Genomic DNA, 8,884 nt, shown 5'->3' with positions numbered 1-8,884 from the left:
TTTGATTTTAATAGAACCATCTTTGCAGCCGAAACAAAATACTGCACTACCATTTGCAACCCTGACCTAAAATGACAGTTTTCAATTTTCAGTGTGTTCTAAGCTAAATTGTGTAAGTGTAGATCAACATATCCTAATAGTAAGATGACAATTGTTCTACACTGAATTCATTATATTCATGTTGGATTATGTTAGCAGTTATAATAAAACAAAGCCTCCTTTCTCATTGATAATGAAAATAAATCACATTTTCCTAGAATAAGATTTTAGTTTTTTAAGTTAGACAATAAATTGAGGCTCTAATGTGAGATCATGAAAACATCCCATCTTTCCGGGGAATAATGTCCCACTTTAAGTGTTTTTGACTTACAACATATGTGCATAGACAGACTTATTAAGTAAATGCTTTATGCCTGTGAAGCAAGTTGCTACATGGTGCATCATGGAAACACAGGCTCAGGGCAGAACAGAAACTTTCAGCAATGACTGCTTTATTACTTACACAGCACAAAGGGTCCAAGAGATAAGGGGAAGAGACCTCATCGTGGTCGGTCTCCCAGGGTGGCCAAAACTGCTCAGGTTGGAGTCAGTAGACGGCAGCTCCATAGGCGTCACTTCCTGTCAGAGAAGACAGAAAAATCTATGCTGTTTGAGTGTGGTATTTACCCACCCTGGGGGAAGGGATCCCTGCCACTGAGAATTTCTGCCTTGATTAGCATCTGGGGCTGCTTGTCTCAGGTTTCTGGGTTTAAGGTCTAGCAGGGCCTTTTCATTAGATTAAACATCTTCCCATGTTCTGGAGTGGAAGCAGACTGAAACAGTCACACAATAGATGAGGAGGTGGGAGTAGGCAGGGCTCAGCGATGGCCACTGAGTGTGAGTTCATGACTTCCCCGGCAATGCCAAATAATGTCCAGATAACATCATGGGGCACTGTACAAAGGAGGCTTTTGCTATAGTTTGAATAGTCTTCCAAGTTTCAGACAAAATGGAAACAATGATGGGAAAACTTGATTTATGCTCAAGTCATTTTCAAAATGGCCTGAATGAGTCACTTCCAGTATTTATTGACATCTTTATACAGTCTGATAACTAGCTCTGTGCTGAAGTCATTCACATTTTTCCAACAAATACAAGAATCAGAAAATAACTTAAAATATTATTTTCCCATTAAAAACTCTATTAATAGGTGGATTTGTAAATCATTTAATGCAGGATTCAATATGCCATAAAGATAATCTTATCTTTAAGGGAATAAGGTAACCGTATAAGGATCAATGGACAGCTCATTAAGATTGGCATTTGATGATTACTCCATAGGCAAAAGTAGGTGGTCTGAATATCATAAAATAGTAAACTAAACTGTAATGTTACTTAATACCATTAAGTACAACATTCTTAAGTAAACAGTGTTGTCCTCTTCAATATTTTCTAATTTAAAACACAGAAACAGATTAAAAATAGAACACAGAAATACAGAAATATTAAGCTTTACCTTTCTACTAGTACTCATTCATATTAAATTAATGTTAATTAGAATAACATTGGTTTTATAGTTTTGTTTATCTTTAATTATAAATTTATTTTTGAACTTAGATTTGCATAGTATCTACAAGGAAAAGAAATTGGTATACTTATGTGCCTATAAATTTTAATATTATTATAGAGAATTTAAGTCAACACTGGGAGTCTGGAAGAATTTTTTTCCTTTAAAAGAGAAACACCATTTAGGTAGGTCCTATGTTGCTACTGAAAGATTTTAAAAAGGGAGTAGGTGAACAGATTTTCATTTTAAATTTACCATCAGATAATGATGAAGGTTAGGATGAAAGGGAGCAAGATCTGAGGCAGGGTGTTCAGTGAAGATGCTGTTGCAGTAATCTAGTCTAAAGGGTAATGAGGATTTTAATGAAAGATGTCACTTTAGGATGGAGAGAAGGACTTGAACTGTGACATGCCAGATGAGTCCCGTCTGGCTCACCTTCAGTCATGTACCAGAGTCTGGGTATGTTTTACAAGGGTACATGGCAAGGGTTAAGGATTAAGCTTTATTGGGGAAGATGATAACTTACAAGCTAGGTGAGTCGAGAAAAGGTAAGGGTCTCACATTTTGCGTTGTTCCACAGAGAGGCATGCTTCTGCCTAATCTCTACCATACATGCATTTTAAGGTTATGCTCCAGTGGAAAGATGCCCCTTATCCCCCTATCTCCTACTCCCCTTTCCCAGTAGTGGGTTCTTTTGAGACATTAGAGGAGTTCTCAGGCTGCTTGGTACAAGGCTACCTGGATTGGAGGTGCCAGCAGTTTAGTAATTGACCAGGAATGCTAGCTCTCCAGAACCTTTAAAGCTTGGGTCCATGAGATATTATAGTTGCCCCTAATGAAGGGAAGAAACCCTGTACCCATGGGCAGTTGAGCTAGGGTGCAGGCCCTTCCTCTGGTAGAAGGAGAATCCCTAGTTCCAGCTAGCTCATTGTCCAAACAATGAAAGTGAGTTTCAAGCATCACTTTTGGATAATTCTGCTCATTACACCACAATATAAAAGTTATTTTATAGGCATAATTAACCAGACTCGAATGATTAATTGGATTTGGGGAAGTGTCTGAGAGAGGGAAAGAGGAGTCAAGAATTACTCTGAGGGCAGCTCGAGAGCCCAAAGCAAGATGAGTCAAAGTCAGAGTGGTGTTCATGGTCCTGGAGGTGGCAAAAGGATGACAAGGACAAGAAAAAGAAATATGAACCCCCTGTACCAACCAGAGTGGGGAAAAAGAAGAAGAAAACAAAGGGACCAGACGCTGCCAGCAAACTGCCACTGGTGACACCTCACGCTCAGTGCCGGTTAAAATTACTGAAGTTAGAGAGAATTAAAGACTATCTTCTCATGGGGGAAGAATTCATTAGAAATCAGGAACAAATGAAACCATTAGAAGAAAAGCAAGAGGAGGAAAGATCAAAGGTAGATGATTCGAGGGGGACCCCAATGTCAGTAGGAACCTTGGAAGAGATCATTGATGACAATCACGCCATCGTGTCTACATCAGTGGGCTCAGAACACTATGTCAGCATTCCTTCATTTGTGGACAAGGATTTGCTGGAACCAGGCTGCTCTGCCCTGCTCATCCACAAGGTGCATGCGGTGATAGGGGTGCTGATGGATGAGACTGATCCCCTGGTCATGGTGATGAAGGTCAAAAAGGCCCCCCAGGAGACCTATGCTGATATTGGGGGATTGAACAACCAAATTCAGGAAATTAAGGAATCTGTGGAGCTTCCTCTTACACATCCCGAATATTATGAAGAGATGGGTATAAAGTCCCCTAAGGGGATCATTATGGTCCACCTGGCACAGGTAAAACATTGTTAGCCAAAGCAGTAGCAAACCAAACCTTGGCCACTTTCTTGAGGGTGGTTGGCTCTGAACTTATTCAGAAGTACTTAGGAGATGGACCCAAACTTGTGCGGGAATTGTTTCAAGTTGCTGAAGAACATGCACCATCCATTGTGTTTATGATGAAATTGATGCCATTGGGACCAAAAGATATGACTCAAATTCTGGTGGTGAGAGAGAAATTCAACAGACTATGTTGGAACTGTTGAACCAGTTGGATGGATTCAATTCAAGGGGAGATGTGAAAGTTATCATGGCCACAAACCGAATAGAAACTTTGGATCCAGTGCTTATCAGACCAGGCCACATCAACAGGAAGATCGAGTTCCCCTGCCTGAGGAGAAGACCAAGAAGCACATCTTCCAGATTCACACAAGCAGGATGACGTTGGATGATGATGTAACCTTGGATGACTTGATCACGGCTAAACTTCTCTGGTGATGACATCAAGGCAATCTGTACAGAAGCTGGTCTGATGGCCTTGAGAGAATGTAGAATGAAAGTAACAAATGAAGACTTTAAAAAATCTAAAGAAAATGTTCTTTATAAAAAACACGAAGGCACCCCTGAAGGGCTCTATCTCTGAGTGAGCCACATGCCTTCCAGAAAATGGATAGGCATTTTCCCAACCCTCAGAAGATGGGGTTGTGGATGTTACCCAGAGGAATCCATATTCCAGTTGATTTTTATTAACAAAATGTTCCGTATCTTTCTGAGTGTGTTGTGTAGGACACCCTTTAGGCTGCATTTGTCCATTGTGCAGCAATGTTTCCCAGTAAAGCGCGCTCTTTCAGAAAAAAAAAGAAAAAGAAAAAAAAGAACTACTTGGAGGTTGACAATTCAGCTAACTGAATAGATGATGATTTCATTAAAAGAAGGGATATAAGAGAAGAAAAGGCTTTATGGGGTAGGATAAAATGATGCATTTACCTTGGAATATATTGCAACTGAGGTATATATGACATTCATTTGAAAGAAATGAAGGCTAGGGAATATCGATTTGAAAGTCAGATGTGTTATACTTGGCACTTGGTTGATGAAAGACAGTGACATTGTTCTATGCAGATTGGGAATAGAAGGGAAGAAAGGGAAGGGAAGAGACAGAAATGTTAACATTTAAAAGGCAGTTCAGTATAGTAGATCAATTGTTGAGTGGAGCTGGGGATGAGGATGGGAAGAGAAAAGCCAAGATATTTTAGAAGCCAAAGAGCAGTCAACAAAATGAACCATTTAAGACAATGTGAGAATTTGTAGGAAATCTGTGCAAGCACGTTTTGCCATTGTTGGAGAAATGCTTGAGTTGAGAAAGTAGAAATGTTTTGTTTACTTTTTTCAAAAAGCTTGAAGAGGAGAGGAAAATGGACAATGGGCTAGAAACCAAACAGGGATCCACAAGGAGAGAGCAGTATTGTTTATTATACCATAAAATCATATTAAAGAAATACCTATGAATCTTTGGGTTCACATTACATAAGATGTATGGGATAAAGTTAGGTCATATTCACCTACCTCGAGTTTTGCTGTGCTTTTTCAAAAATAAAAATCCAGTCACATTGATCACATCCTCAGGCCTTTCATGATCTGGCTCCTGCCCAAATTCAAATATCCATTTATTATATATTCATTGCACACCTCTATGTGCCATCTAGCGTAGCAAAGAAGTAAATGAGGTTTTGCTTTGCTAAACCTGCTGGAATGCAATATACCAGAAATGGGTTGGCTTTTACAATGGAAATTCATTAGTTTACAAATTTACAGTTCTAAGTTCATGAAAAAGTCCCAAGTAAGGCATCATCAGATGATACCCGGACTCTGAAGACAGGCTGCTGGCATCTGGGGTTCCTCTGTCACATGGGCAGGCATGTGGCAGGCATCTGCTGGTCCTTCACTCCCGGGTCTTATTGCTTTCAGTTTCCTCGTTCAAGTGACCTCCTCTCTGAGTTCTTTCTCTCCAAGTTCTCTGGGTGTTTCTCTCTCAGCTCTCTCTTTTAATCCTCACAAAGGACTCCAGTGAAGGATTAAGACCTCCCTTGAATTTGGTGGGTCACATCTCAATTGAAACACCCTAATCAAAAGGTCCCACCCCAATAGGTCTGTCCCCACAGGAATGGGTTAAAAGAACATGCGTTTTCTGGGGTACATAACAGCTTCAAAGTAGCACAATGAGTAATCACAATACAGGGTGGTGTGTGCTATAGTAGGGGTAGTAAGCCTGATAAACTACTGCTGGAGAGCTCCCCAGCAGGAAGAAGGCTGAGTCTTAAAGGAATATCAGGAGTTGACTGCATCTCCCAAAATGCCCCACTTTCCCCCAGCCTTTCTGTTTCAAATTGCCATGTCTCTGTGTAATTCTGTTCCTTCCAAGTGAAATAAATCCCTCACTCTCTCCTCACTTCCACCATTAGCCTCTGATACTACTATTCATTCTTCAAAACTTCACACATATGTCACCTTTTCCTTGAAGCCTTCTCCTAGACTCCTATGCTGGGTTAGGTGCCCCAATTTTGTGATCCCAGAGGATCTTACACCTACTTCTGCAGAAACACTTGTCCCTACATATAGCTATGTATGTGCTCTTTGCAAGTACGATATGTCTTTCATCTCCAATATCTACCATCTAGCATAGTGCCCAGCACAGAAAAATGCTCAATAAATGCTTGCTGAATGAATAAAAGTTTTTTGATAACTGAGTGTCTTAGTTTTCCTGAGCTGCCATGGCAAATACCACACAATGGGTTGACTTGAACAATGGCAAGAAGTCCACAATCAAGATGTCAGCAAGGTGATGCTTTCTCCCCAAAGTCTGTAACATTCTGGTACTGGCTGCTGCAATCCTTGGGTTCCTTGGCTTTCTTATGACATAATAATGGCCTCTCCTTTCTTCTGGCTCCTCCCTGTGGCTTTCTCTATGTCTGAATTTCTCCTGCTTGTAAAGGACTTCAATAATCCAAGTTAAAGCACAATCTCATTTGGTTGGGGAACACATTAACAAAAATAAGCTCTTCAAGAGGGCCTATTTACAATAGGTTCACACTTACAGGAATGTGTGTTAAGAATAAGAACATGTCTAAATTAGGGTACATAATTCAGCCTACCACAGTGAGTTTCCTATTTCTAGAACATTTTAGGATTTGAGGCAAGGAGCAAGGAGATGCTGTGGTCCTTGAGAAACTCATTTAATCTCTCTGATCTTCACCAGCTTTGTGTTTGTCTATTGGTTGCTAAGGTCGTTTACCACAGTGAAATCTTGTGACTCTATTTGACTCTATGTGTCTATGACCAACATAAGAATTTGATTGCTCTAACATGTCTGCTATTGGCAGAATCTGATGAATTAATCCATTTGACATTGAACCAGTATTTATTAAACTTTAACTCGGTGCAAGGATCTGTACTAGGTATAGGCAACAATCATGCAGATAAAAGCATTGTCCTCATGGAGTTTATGATCTAACAAGGGAAACACAATAAAGAAATAAGCTCAAATAATTATATAAATGAATTTGGGCTGAGAGCTAGCGAAGAAAAATAACAGTGCAGTAAGAGAGAATAATGGGGGGAGAAGGAGAGGGAGGGTGAGGGCTAATTTAGATTATGGGGTCAGAATAGGCCTGATTAAGGGGAAGCAATTGAGATAGCCCTTTGAAAGTAAAGTTGGTGTATCCAGAGCCTGTTGAAGGAGGGAGCCAGTTCCTCAAGCCAAAGTTGAAGAAGTAGGCAGAGGCCAAGTCATGCTGTGACTTACAGGCTGTGCTAAAGATTTTGGAATTATTTCTGTGGATAATGGAAAACCATCGAAGGGCTTTGAATAAAAAGTAATATAATTATTTTCATAGTAAAAGATCACTTGGCCACTGTGTGGAAATAAGTTTGAAGTGGCTAGACAAAATATGAGAGCCTAATTAGAACATCTCTTGGTGATGTGTTTGAGTTTGATTGCTTGAAAAAGAAAACTCCAAAGAATGATGACTTATAAAAAGGTATAAAAAGACCTGGGATGCTCCTTTCATGTAAAAGTAAGCCTGGAGGAAACAACCGAGGGCTGGGGCAGAGGTTGTTGTATATCAAGGCTGAAGTTTCTTTTATTATCTGGGCCTTTTCCTCATGATGTGGTTTCAACATGACCACCAAAGCATCAGCCAGCACACCCACATTTCAGACATGAAGAAGGAAGCTCAAAGGGCAAAAATGGATCATGCCAGAATCTGTCTCTATTCCTTTAATAAAAAAAAAAAAAGCTCTCCAGAATTCTACCCAACAGATTTTATTTGCATTCCATTACCCACAATTGTGTCACGTGGCCACCTCCATCTGTAAGAGAGCCTGGGAAATATTGATTTTGTTTAGAAAACTGGGTCTGTTAGTGGCTCAAAGATATTTTCTTTAGAAAGGAAGAAGAGAAAATAGATACTTGATAGACAACAAGCTGCCTCTGTGCAGTCGACCCCTTTTTATCCCTTCAAGAAAGGGAGAACATGATTTGTTTATATAAGGAAACTGGCACCATGTCATGCAGAAGCATGTTGTTATTTGTAAGTTTAATGATGGGAAGATAAATATGCTTGAGTGTAAGAGGGCCAAGGAAGAGACCTGGGGCACCTACTGTCAGTGGGCTTGCTGAAAACCCACCCAGCACTCTTCGAGCTTGCCTTCCTGAACTGTATTCCTTTATTCCTTTACAACTCGGATGCCAGCGTATTATCTAGTTTACACACATACAAAGCCACCCAAATTGTGTGTGCAAAAGTGCGCAATGTGCAGTGGCATCCCTTCATAGGGATATCAGCTTTTCTTGCAAGTAATTGACAGAGATATCTGATTCTCCTGGGGCTGCCATGGCAGAGTTCTGGGATTCTGTCCTTAAACCTCATAGATGCCAAACAGTACAGGGGGTAAGGTCAGTTAGGCATTTGTTCTGGGTGTGTTGCCCCTGGCTGTGTTGTTCATGGCTATGTAGTATCCAAAGCTAGTTCTATGGCTCCGTCATACATACTTTGAGTTAACCAGTTTGTTTTAATAAATATCATCCTGCTACAACTAGCTAGAGTGGATGCAGTTGTCTACAACTAAGGACACTAAGGCAGTTTCTTGTATTGTTGTGAATACAAAATGTTTGTAAGCTGTGCTGAATAATAAACCTAATTGTATTAACAGTTGACCATGTTCCAACTACCTATTTAGCTCCCCTCTTGGATATCTCAAAAATACTACAAACTCAACATGTCCAGACAAGTAACTCCAGATCTTTGCCATCCACCCTCATTCTTAGAGCATCGGGTTATACAATCCAGAAATTTAGGAGGCTTTGTAGACATTTTCCTCAGCACACACTTTCATTCCATAACTGGGTTCCATTTTGTCTCCTAAATATCTCTGGATTTTATCCACTTTTCTACATTTCTTCCATCACCATCTTACTCCAATCTGCCATGGTCTCTCTCCCAAACTACCAAATCAGTCCCTTAACTGATCTAACTCTAGATGTTAACTTTGA

General features: G+C 40.2%; 1 pseudogene; it reads left to right on the top strand.

Annotated features, from left to right (window-relative positions):
- Positions 1 to 2,665: 2,665 nt before the first annotated feature.
- LOC119518804 lies at positions 2,666 to 3,981 on the top strand (annotated as a pseudogene).
- The last annotated feature ends 4,903 nt before the right edge of the window (positions 3,982 to 8,884 follow it).

The sequence above is a fragment of the Choloepus didactylus genome, chromosome 2 (assembly GCF_015220235.1).
Source record: "Choloepus didactylus isolate mChoDid1 chromosome 2, mChoDid1.pri, whole genome shotgun sequence".
Classification (NCBI taxonomy): Eukaryota; Metazoa; Chordata; class Mammalia; order Pilosa; family Megalonychidae; genus Choloepus; species Choloepus didactylus.
The sequence above is the reverse complement of the archived record's forward strand: the minus strand, read 5'-3'. Positions and strand labels throughout refer to the sequence as shown.